A 12,301-nucleotide genomic window follows, 5' to 3' on the forward strand; every position below is an offset into this window, starting at 1 on the left:
TTAAAAAAAAAAATGAATTGGAGTAGAGATATGATTATGTAATTCTAAACTTTATATATTGTAAAAACATCATTGAGTGTAAACTAAGTGTTTGTACATAAATAAGTTAATTTAACCTTCAATATAGTAATGTAGTACCAACTGAATCCCCTGAGTAGTTTACACCATTAGTTTTTAAAATTTGCCATGTACTGTATCTGATATACTACATCTAAAATAACCGATATCGAATCAAAATTGGAATCGAATCACAAGCATGTGAATAGAAATCGAATCTGTCTGTGACCAGTGCGTACCAACTTGATGACTTTATTAAAAAGAAAAGCTAAACATTAGTTTAGTTCACTCACACGCTCACACGTTTGATGAAGTGTACGTTTCATAACCAGTTCAAACTTAGCAGTAAAAAAAGTGCTTATCACTTCAAGGCCTTTTTATAATTGATCTGAATGCAATTACGATAGTGGGAGAGAGAAACCATCACATATCATTCACCTGGTCTTAGTGAATCCCAGAATCCTCCAAGCTGAAATCAAAGAGATTGTGCACCTTATTGAAGGAAAATCAATTTTTGGCCATTTTTGACCCCTCGTCCTCCGTCTTCAAGGGTCTAGACACTCTTCGTATTATGACGGGGGCCTGCGTTGCCAAAGATGGGCTGTAGAACACGTGGGCCGCAAAAGATGAGCCATCATTTTAATGTGACATCTGTGCATCCATTCCATGTCAGGGATGAGCAGGCGCAAATTCCCAGGTAGACAAACGCTTCCGCCTTGGCTCCATTTCAATGACAGCGATGATATCTGAGAGGATAATGGCGAGTGTCAGACTGGGAAATAGACTGGAATAATTGATACTGTGAGGGTGTTATTCCAGCAGTCAGAGTTAAGAGACGATTGGCAGCGAGCCTAAGAGCGGAGAAGACTCCCTGAAGCCGCTGGGCTCTCTGAAACTAACCGTTCTGGAATTGAGACTAGTGATGATGTGAACAATAACCTGCCCTTCTCTGAGGAAATGAAAAAAGACTCATAATGGAAGCCACTAAACTCTGCCTGCATAGATATACCCATTCATTACAACTGAGGAAATCATTAAGCTTTTATTGGAGTATTATGGGACAAGCTTGTGAACATTTTTTGCCACTGTACAAAATTTCCTTTCACTATGGTACTAATGAGTGCGTGGTGAATCTTCTCACTCTCATTATGAAGTCTGCAAATTCATCCCTCGACGCCAACAAACCGCCATCAACATTCTGAAGGCATCGAGCGAACTACTTTACCGTATCACTCCTGCTCACTCCACTGAATTTATCCTAGACTTGCAAAAATAAATTACATGAGGAGATTCATTGGCATTTAGCTGGATATTTAGAGAATTGATGCTTTAATCCATAATTCCACTATAGTATTTAATGTAATATAGTACTATAATTCACTTAAAAAAGGCTGTGTAATCCTTGACATTTCAAGGTTGGATTTTTTTATAATGAATTACAAAAAGAATCATGAAATGGAAGCTGCAGTCGTCTCAATAATATATTCTATAAGTTGCAATTCTTCCCTATTGTGATGTATATGCAAGAGAAACTGCTCCGCAAATGAGAAAATAATGAAGGGCGGGATTTTGTCCATTGGGAAATGATTGGATCATTGTATTATTGTTGTTTGCTAATTGCTTACTGAGTGACAGTTTGCTGGAGGAGAGAGATTATTGTCCCGTCTGTGCACTATGTTGTTGTAAAGGGTTAAATGTCAGGGTTAAAAGTTAGTGTTTTTGATTAAAGTGTTAGTTCACCCAAAAATGAAAATTCTGTCATTTATTACTCACCCTCATGCCGTTCCACACCCGTAAGATCTTCGTTAATCTTCAGAACACAAATTAAGATATTTTAGTTGAAATCCGATGGCTCAGTGAGGCCTGCATAGGGAGCAATGACATTTCCTCTCTCAAGATCCATTAATGTACTAAAAACAAATTTAAATCAGTTCATGTGAGTACAGTGGTTCAATATTAATATTATAAAGCGACAAGAATATTTTTGGTGCACCAAAAAAAAAAAAAACGACTTATTTAGTGATGGCCGATTTCAAAACACTGCTTCAGGAAGATTCGGACCGTTATGAATCTTTTGTGTCGAATCATGATTCGGATTGTGTGTCAAACCGCCAAACTGCTGAAATCACGTGACTTTGGCGCTCCGAACTGCTGATTCGACACGCTGATTCATTAAGCTCCAAATCTTCCTGAAGCAGTGTTTTGAAATTGTCCATCACTATATATATATATATATATATATTTTTTTTTTTTTTTTGCCACTCGTCGCTTTATAATATTAATATTGAGCCACTGTACTCGCATGAACTGATTTAGATATGTCTTTAGTACCTATATGGATCTTGAGAGAGGAAATGTCATTGCTCCCTATGAAGGCCTCACTGAGCCATCGGATTTCAACAAAAATATCTTAATTTGTGTTCTGAAGATCAACGAAGGTCTTACGGGTGTGGAACGACATGAGGGTGAGTAATAAATGACATTATTTTCATTTTTTGGTGAACTAACCCTTTAAAGATTACGAGCGCACGTTTTTAAAAAATAATGATGTGCACGGATAATGACTGTTAATCTTTTCTGGTGTTTTAAAAAATGCTTTAAGACAAACCATGTGCGAATTCATAAGTATTTTCTCTTTAAATCTGCAGTAAAGTCTTTACTGGCGGGTTTAAGAGAGTCTCAAACCCACGGTTTGAAATCGCTGGTGTTTCTGACGTCACAAACTACCTTGTAACCAATCACGTCAAGGTGCCTGCGAGCTTCAGCATATCATTAACTGACCGCGCGAGGAAGTCTCAAAAGAAGGTTATCCCGGGATATTTTTCTGCTGATATGAAAAATCGGGTAGATTTAGCAATATGGCGGGTGTATGATGCTTATTACGATGTAATGGTGAACTTTCTCCACTGGCATTCTGAGTTGTTAAAAGCGTTTCTACGGATACTGATTTGAGGCAGCTGACCGACTCGTGAATGTGAACATGATTTGTGTAACATTAGCATCACATTATTAGCTCTTTGATAACGCAGTCAAGCAAAACACTAATCATACTAATTACCATTATGTGTCCGACGTTGTAAAAAGCGATACCATTGTGCAGCATTTACTTCAGTAAGTTCACGACTCTGAGTGAGCTCGTGCGAGTGAGTGGAGGCGGGTGCTAATTATCATATATATTCATTGATCAGTGTCGGGTGTGTCTCATACGTTCTGAAAAGTGAGGCCACGGGCTCTTTGATCGCCCCCTGGAGGCTGGATGCAGTACAGGTCATAAACCCCGCTCTCTCAATGCAGTCGAATGAGACTTCAGTGAAAACTTAAAATAAATTCTGCTTCAAATAAAACTTTCTGAAAGATGGTTTTGGTCAGGTTGTTGTTGTTATCACACTTATATATATTCAATTGTTCGTTTTTGTGATGATTTAGATTTTAGCTAGCAATTTGATGCTATAAAAACGGGGCGTGTCGTCATGATTCGAAGTTGATTGACAGCTTGTCTGAGGACTGTCGGAGCTTCGAGGGGAGATTGAACATGTATTAACTAACTGTTAATTTTCGATTTCTTTGTTATTTAACACCAACAAAATGAGTTGTTCAGCAGTAAACTGTACTAAACGACCTACAGGATCTGACGGATCACTGAACTTTTTTCTGTAACATCAAATGTGGGCGTTATAAGCTAATTAATAAATGTTATTAGTTAAGATAACACACCTAATGTTAACCATGTCGCGAAAAAGCAGGTGATCGTTATCTGGCAGTTACTTATTATTTTTATGGGTATAAAATAATAATTAGCAGGACAAAACTAATGATAGCTTACTCTAATTACAGCAATCGATCTCCTGTAACGTTAGTTGAACTTGATTTAAAATGGCAGGACCGTTTCTGACGATTTAGAGTTGTTTCTAGTGGCATATTATATTGATTTTATCTACTGAATTTGCTGTTTCAAAAATATTATTGCTCTAGAAACAGAATAGCCTATTATTTTATAGGTAGATTTTTAAATTGTGTATAATTTTTATAGTCTATTTAAAATACATGAATGGTGACGCAGTCGTCTGGGCGGAAGTTTGATATCGCGACTCCGCCTCCGGCTCAACTGACGATTCCTTCTGCGCATGCCCAGGCTCCAAACTTTTTTTTTTTTTTTTTTTTTTGACGTATTGCGTAACGTGTCAGCGCCCATTCATCAGCCCATTTTGGCTTCAGTTCAATACAATGGAAGGAAGCGGCGTGGCGTCGTCCATCTTTTTTTACAGTCTAAGATCAGTGTATATTAAATGAGGACATTCAATCTATTTTAAGGCATTAAGAATTTTTTTTTTTTTACAGGAAAAAAACGTTTTAATATGTAATGTTGGTGATCAAAGATGATTTTTAAGGGATAAAATTATTGATTACAGAGGGAATTTCACTGGTCAGGTATTAGTCAGAGAGCAGTTAGCACAACAAAAGCTGTCGAGTTTCCTTCAAAGGATAATTCACCCAAAAAATGAAATTTCTGTCATGATTTACTCACCGTCATCATGTTGTCCCAAACCTGTATGACTTTCTTCAAGAGAAGTTTTTTGTTTTTTTTAAAATGTCATGTTTTTTTTTCTTTATACAGTGAAAGTCACTAGGATCCATTGTTGCTTGTTCCAGTGAGTTCTTCAAAATATCTTCATTTGTGTTTCGCAGAAGAAAGTTATTCATAAATGTTTTGAACAGCATTTTAGGATGATCAATCTCTTCAAATGTGCGTTACAGGACTTTGGTCTCTCTACCGCCATCTGTGGTTAAAACACGAAATTGCAAGTTAGACTACCGTTCAAGAGGGTTTTTTTTTGTTTTTGAAATAAGTCTCTTTAGCTCACTAAGGCTGCATTTATTTGAACAAAAATACAGTAAAACAGCAGAATTTTGAAATTATTAATGTGATGGCAATGCTGAGTTTACTCAGCATCATTACTGCAGTCTTCAGTGTCACATGATCCTTCAGAAATCAATCTAATATGATGATTGGGAGCTCAAGAAACATTTCATAATATTATCAATGTTGAAAATAGTTGTGCTGCTTAATATTTTTGTTTTATCTGTCCATCTATCTATCTATCTATCTATCTATCTATCTATCTATCTATCTATCTATCTATCTATCTATCTATCTGTCTTTTTTGTAAAAAAGAGATAGAGAACCCTGCATGAAGCTCAATTTAAAGTATCCACTTATGTGTAGTTATTTATAATAAGAACACTTATTCCATTTACATCTGATTAATAGCTATTGTCTATCACAATTTGCATTTTGTCATGATATATTGCTTTTTTTGCATAATGTTTCATCTGGAAATGTTCCAAAATGTAGGTGGACTCTATATACATAAAACAGATATTAATCATTGTTTTTCCTGTATTAAAAATGTGCAAGAAAAGATGGAGGAATGCAGTAGAACTAAAAGGTTAAATGAAATCAGCTTAACCCAAGTCATGTTCAATATAAAAGTAAATATGCACACATTTCATTAACGTATAAATTAGATGTTTAACATCTGCCGATAGTTATGAAATAAGTACATATAAAATGGAAATAGATCCCAAATGTCTAAAAACCGACAGTGCCATGCTCTCCTGTTCCTGCAGTTATATTAAGAGCCCTGACTAATGATCTGTCCTTTATCTCAGCCATGCAAAGTATATCTTCTCTCGCCTCTTTCTTTCGCACATCCTCTCTTTCCATTTCGTTCTCTCATGCATCTGTCGGCCAAAGGATTTGGTTTAGAGATTTCATTTCAAAATGCCATTTACACAAGCTCCAAATGAGTTGCAACACTCTGCAAAAAAATATCTAGATAAATCTACCACAGCACGTCACAACTTTCCTTCTGCCTTTTTGGGTGGATTTTTTGGTTAGCATGCTTTATTGCAAGCCTTTGAGGAGAATGTTAATGATCACAAAAACCTGTGGCAAAGAGCTCGGCGATGAATTCCTTCCACTCTGATCAAAATTGGAAGAGCCTGACACTGAGTAAACCCGGCTGGAGTCCCAGTCGGTATGATCTATATTTCATTGTCTCAGTAACATCTGTAATTAATCACTCTTCTCAAAATGAATGCAGTCTGTCTTCTCTTCTTTTTTTATCTAATGGGGTCAGCACTCTCATTTAAACGAAGGAAAATGGAGGGAAAAGAAAAAATACAGAGTGTGGATATGCCTCTCTGCAGATATTTTGATTGGTTTGGGATTGACTGGAAAAGAAATGGAAGCGGCATATTCTTTAAGTGGTAGGGCATAAGACTCTAATTACGCTCTCGTTGTAATTACATTGTTGCATCCAATATAAAACATAAAAAACGTTCTTTATTATTGTTATAATGTCTTATCATGCAGAAACACTGCATAGCTTCAGGTTGCTTAAACAAACATTAAGATAGCAAGACTATTTCTGTCATTCTGACATGAGACTGAAAAACAATAATTAAAGGGTTGCACTCATACTGTACATCTAGCTCAGTGAAATCTTTTGTAATTAGCTTAATATGGAAACTAGTGTTATATTTGAATTGAATTGCATTATTATTTTTTTTATATATAACAGCTTTATGGAATATTATTGATTCGATCATGCTGTAGATATTTGCTAATAGAGTGCAACATTGTTCTGGAAATATTTTTCCTAGTCATAAAAATCCATAGGGACTTTAAGTGCTATAAGTCATGAACCAAAACAACCAGCTATAAGATGAACCACAATATTACAAACTTGCAAAAAAGTCAGATAAAAAGACTGTGTAGCCTACTTAACATCTTAAAGGGGTCACGAACTGCATTTCTTTTTTAAATCTTTTTTATAATGTTCTCTGAAGTCCACTTATGTTATCAAGATTTACATCCTAATTTAGAAGTAATAAGCTATTTTCTCTCCTGTTTTTGACCCTCTCTTTCAAACTCTCTGTGGGTGTGTCACATTCAAGACTGGGAAGTAAACGCCCACTGCTATGATTGGGCAGCAGTTTTGAATATTAAAATCATTTTCAGCGTCCGCACCATTACACGTTTTGAAATCTTCCAATGTTGAAAAACATCTTATTACACTGAAATATTTGCCAACAATGTGAAAAAATGTATACATTTTTACATATGCTTAACCAAGTCTTGCTTGTGGCGAATAAAGTTTAAGTACTTGAAGTTATCACAGTTATAATTGACAAATAACTTAGTGTTTTGTGTAAACGGAGTTATGAATAAATATGTACCATCGTTTATCACTCTTATAGGCTATTCATCGTTCATTCTTTTTGATAAAGTGAAAAAAGTGTCATGTGTCGTGTTTTAAATCAAATGAAACGTGTTGTAATGTCTTACTGATGAGAAAACAAGATTCGCTCACTGAAGCTTTTATTCAGGATTATAGCTTGATCAAAACAACAAAAGAAGCGTTCTCTACGTGCTTTCTTCTGTATCCCATAAGCCAGTGCATTAACCCCATAAATGCTGAAGTAAAGAACAGCAAATCACAACTATTCACAGTTTGACTGCAGTATAAATACTCAGTCAAACAGACATGGTAAAAACATTGTTACTCACACTAGTGTGTTGTGACATTGCTGTCGGATCTAATATAGTCGGCACTGCATCATCTTTCACTGCATCATCTTTTATTTTCATGCTGAAAAGCCTGTGCTGAACGGCATCTTGTTTCAAATCGGAAGTAAAATGAAGCAAACAAACAGTGTCTTACTGATGCGAGATCTGGAACTTTGTTAAAATAAAGTTCACCAACACTTTCTTAATGATATGATCACAAGAAAGGAAATACTGCTTTTTTACAAATTGGCACTGCAAAACGTCTTGTAATCCTCAGAGGCATCTCAATCACTTTGTTGTTGGAGTAAACCTGTGTTTGTCTTGTATTTACTACTGCATGACATGGGCTAATGGGTAGGCGGGGCTAGAGAGGCAGTGATGAAGAAGTAGGCGTTGATCTTCTTCTGCAGAGGCGGTCTTTCTTCACACTATCATAATGAGACAAAATCCAAAACAAGTTGTTTTGGCAGCTTTGTTTCAATAAAAAGCTGTTTTTGGACTAACAAGGAAATTTTGAGTTCTGAAACTTACAGGATATTTTCATAGTACCATGTCAAAAGATGAAGGAAAATTTTATTTCTCAATTCATGACCCCTTTAATGAAGGAAATAAGTACAGTCCCCATGACTTCTAAACTGTTCTTCTAGCGATTCTCTGATTGGTGGAGATTTCTCTGCAGAATCATGGGTAATGTAGTTTTACTTCTGGAATCAGACTGTTGTGCAATATATTTACCGTCTTCCATTTCGACGCTCAGCTAAAATCCAGCACTGTCACATCAAGGATTCACTCTCTTGTTTCATAATAATGTACATAATTTACCATCATAAGTGATTGAGTAGGACATAAAACATGGATAGGAGAGATTTGTAAACAAAGAGCTTCCTTTGTCCATTTGAGCTTTTTTCTGCTTTATTTTTTCACCTGCTCCTATGTTCGTTTTCCATATTTAGTTCCCACCTGCCCAAAGCAGCTCACTCTGACACAAGCGTAAACAACTTGACTTCAGCATTTTAATATTAGTATCATAAAATCATCACTCCCTATGTGTGTTCATGTCTCTCTCTTTCTCCCTTTATATCGTATAAGATGAAAAAAGACGTTAGGAATTTGCTAGGTGAGAGATATTTCCAGGAAACATGCTGCTGGGAAAAAAACATGATCAGCAAAAGTCTCCATTGAGAATGCCTAATTAAAAAATAAAGTGCCATTTTCATGCTGTTTAAAGTTCTCTTAAAGCTTCTTTTGTAATTTCCCATAAACCCTTTGGCAGGTATTTGACAGATAAAATGCATTACTTTCAAAGTTTAAATATAAAACTTCAAGATATTAAAATAAACAAATAATTTGCTTTGTTTTTCTTTCGTCTCTCCCTTGCACGCTGCTCAAGTTTTCTTAATGAAAACATGTAATTACTGAGACAGTGACTGCTGCTCTGTTAGATGCTGTGGGTCAGATCAATGCCCTTCCAGCCAAGACAAACTCACAATTACACTGACAGATCTCCCATAAATGTCCAAGAACTACAACAGATGGTGGACTTAAGAGACGGTGCTGATTGCTGCATCACAGTGTACCAGATTCTAGATTCATGCTCAAATGCATAAAAACAGCTCCCACTGCAGGAAATAGCACACCGCAAAAGCTGCACAGCACAGCACAGAGCCTTGCAGAACGCTGCCGATATCCTTTGCACAAAAGAAATTCAGCACCATGGACAGGGAATAACCAGCTCACACCTACTATATCAGCACTCTGTGGCACACGAAGAAATTGGCCATAAAAAGTCACTCGGCAGACACTAAAAACAACTTTTCTACTTGCTGGCAGAGTTTAATTCTAGATGAAGAAAGAAAAATAAAGGAGGAGAAACAAAAGATCTGGTCTGACAGCATCCTACTCTCTTTTCCCAAGACAAAGCTCTCAGCATGGTGTCAAAGCTGCTTCAAACAGAGATTGAACCTGTACAGCATACAAAACACGAGCCTGTTCTTGCACCGACTGTACGGTTAGAGAAGTTTGCGGTGTGAGGTAATATTTTCTTATCATTTCCTATACTATCAACCACAATCTATCTATCATTCAGTCAGGGTTTCTGAGCTGATCTGACAATCAGGTCGTTGTGAGTCACGGAGTGAGATAGGAATGGGGGAGAAATTATACTGTAGTGTTGTAAAGTATAAGAAACGTACACTGAAAACATACTAAATCGGGATGCCCCTAGATTACAATTCTGACCGATAATCATGAGTCAAAAAATATTTTTTAATATTAACCAATAATGGTGATATTCATATTAAACTGTATTACTATTGTAATAAAAACACTAAAATAATTTAAAATGCTACAAGTGAATTTAGGCATCACTGCATTAAAATGTACAATATGAAAAGTAAATTTTCATTTTGAAATTACCAAAAAAATCAATTTAACAGTGTTGTTAAATTATTAGTGTTTTTTTAAAGATTCACTTTAACCATTGCCATCATCTGACACTCACTTAGTATAAAATGAAAAAAGGGAAATGACAATTAAATATTCAATATACAATATTCATTGATTGCAGAAAATTAATAAAATGGCCGATAACCAATATGGTACGGAATATATTTTGCATTGCTTGTAAAAATGTGTGTCCTGTTTAATTAAAAAATTAAAATGTTTATTTTTGCATCACTGAATAAGCCTAAATACACCAAAAAAATAAAATAAAAAAAGTAATCCACCAAAACAAAATGTAAAGATTAGATGACATATAGTTCAGAATAATAATTGCTGGTTACCATTTTTACAGTGTATAGTATAGTATTGTATACTGGCAAAAAAAAAAAAAAAAAAAAAAAAAGATTTTTGCTGCTTGTTCAAATTACTTAATTAAAATAAGCTAAAGCAACACAATTCCTACACATTTTGTCCTAACTTAATTTCATTGTGTTCAATCCACTTAAATATATCTAATATTGAAGTTTACTTTGTGTTGGGATTGAATTGAATTTTGTTCCATTAACTGAAAATGGGCAGAGTTTGTCAGTTCCCAGCATGTGCATATGGCTGGATCAAGAGAGAAAATGTTTAAAAATGTGATGTTATTTTATGTGTTTTGCAGTAAGATGAAAACGGGGGATGCTGTTTAATAGTGTTCAGTGTTCACTTATTGGAATTATTAGAACTTTTTCAATTTCACTGGGTTACCATTGCTGAAAGCTAACATTTAATATGCTGTAGTGTGTGCACTATTGTTAGCTAATAGGCTGTTGATTACCTAGTAGCAGTCACATAACACATATATGAAGTTGAATTGAATGGACATATTGGATGGATGTTTTGGATGAATGAATCATGAATCAATGAACCTCACAAAATTCACTTTGAGATGACTTACTTGGGTCACTTAAAAATTATTTAATTTCATCATGTTGAAGTTACATTAACAAATTATATTTGTGTAACTTAATTGATTCATGTGGGGCCGATGTACACTACTAAATCATGTAAATTCAACACACCTTTTGTTCAGTGTATAGAATAGTATGTTATAGTGATCACTAGGGATTACATTTGTAAAAAAAAAAAAAAAAAAAAATAGGTGACTTGTGGCCTTTTAATTTTAAACTACATGTGTGTTTTTCTAAAGAACATTTCTATTTTCTAGCTCCGTCTCTACCTGTCCTTTTCAAGCACATTATTCTTATTCCTCTCCTCTTTCAAAAAAAACAAATTCAATATATTGAAAGGTTAAAGCACAAACCACATGCAGCAAATATCACCAAAACAATTCCGCAGCAATAATGGTCTATATACAATAAGTACAATTTACTTAATTTTTAACTCAGATTTTTTAAAGTAAATTTCACATATTGAATTAAGTAAAATCTACTTAACTAAGTTGAAGGGTTAGTTCACCCAAAAATGAAAATTATGTTATTTATTACTCACCCTCATGTCGTTCTACACCTTCATTCATCTTAGGAACACACATGTTTTTGATGAAATCCGATGGCTCAGTGAGGTCTCCATTGACAGCAAGACAATTAACACTTTCAAGGTCCAGAAAGCTACTAAAGACATATTTAATGTGACTACATTGGTTCAACCTTAATGTTATGAAGCAACAAGAATACTTTTTGTGTGCCAAAAAACCAAAATAACGTCTTTATTCAACAATATCTATTTATGGGCGATTTCAAAACACTGCTTCACGAAGCTTCGAAGCTTTCCACGAATCAGTGGTTCAGAGCATGAATCAAACTACCAAAGTCACGTGAACCATTGAAATTTCGAAAAGTTTTGAAACACTTATGATGTAACGAAGCCTTGTTTTCTGAAAGCTTCAATTGAAGCTTCATGAAGCATTGTTTTGAACTCGCCCATCACTAGATAGTGTTGAAAAGTCGTTATTTAGTTTTTTTGGTGCACAAAACGTATTCTCGTCTCTTTATAATATTAAGGTTGAACCACTGTAGTCACATGAACTGTTTTAAATATGTTTTTAGTAGCTTTCTGGGCATCTGAAAGTGTTAATTATCTTGTGGTCAATGCAGGCCTCACTGATCCATTGGATTTCATCAAAAATATCTTAATTTGTGTTCTGAAGATGAAGTCTTACAGGTGTGGAACGACATGTGAGTAATTAATGACAGAAATTTCATTTTTTGGGTGAACTAACCCATT

Source organism: Chanodichthys erythropterus, chromosome 16, assembly GCF_024489055.1.
Source record: "Chanodichthys erythropterus isolate Z2021 chromosome 16, ASM2448905v1, whole genome shotgun sequence".
Lineage (NCBI taxonomy): Eukaryota > Metazoa > Chordata > Actinopteri > Cypriniformes > Xenocyprididae > Chanodichthys > Chanodichthys erythropterus.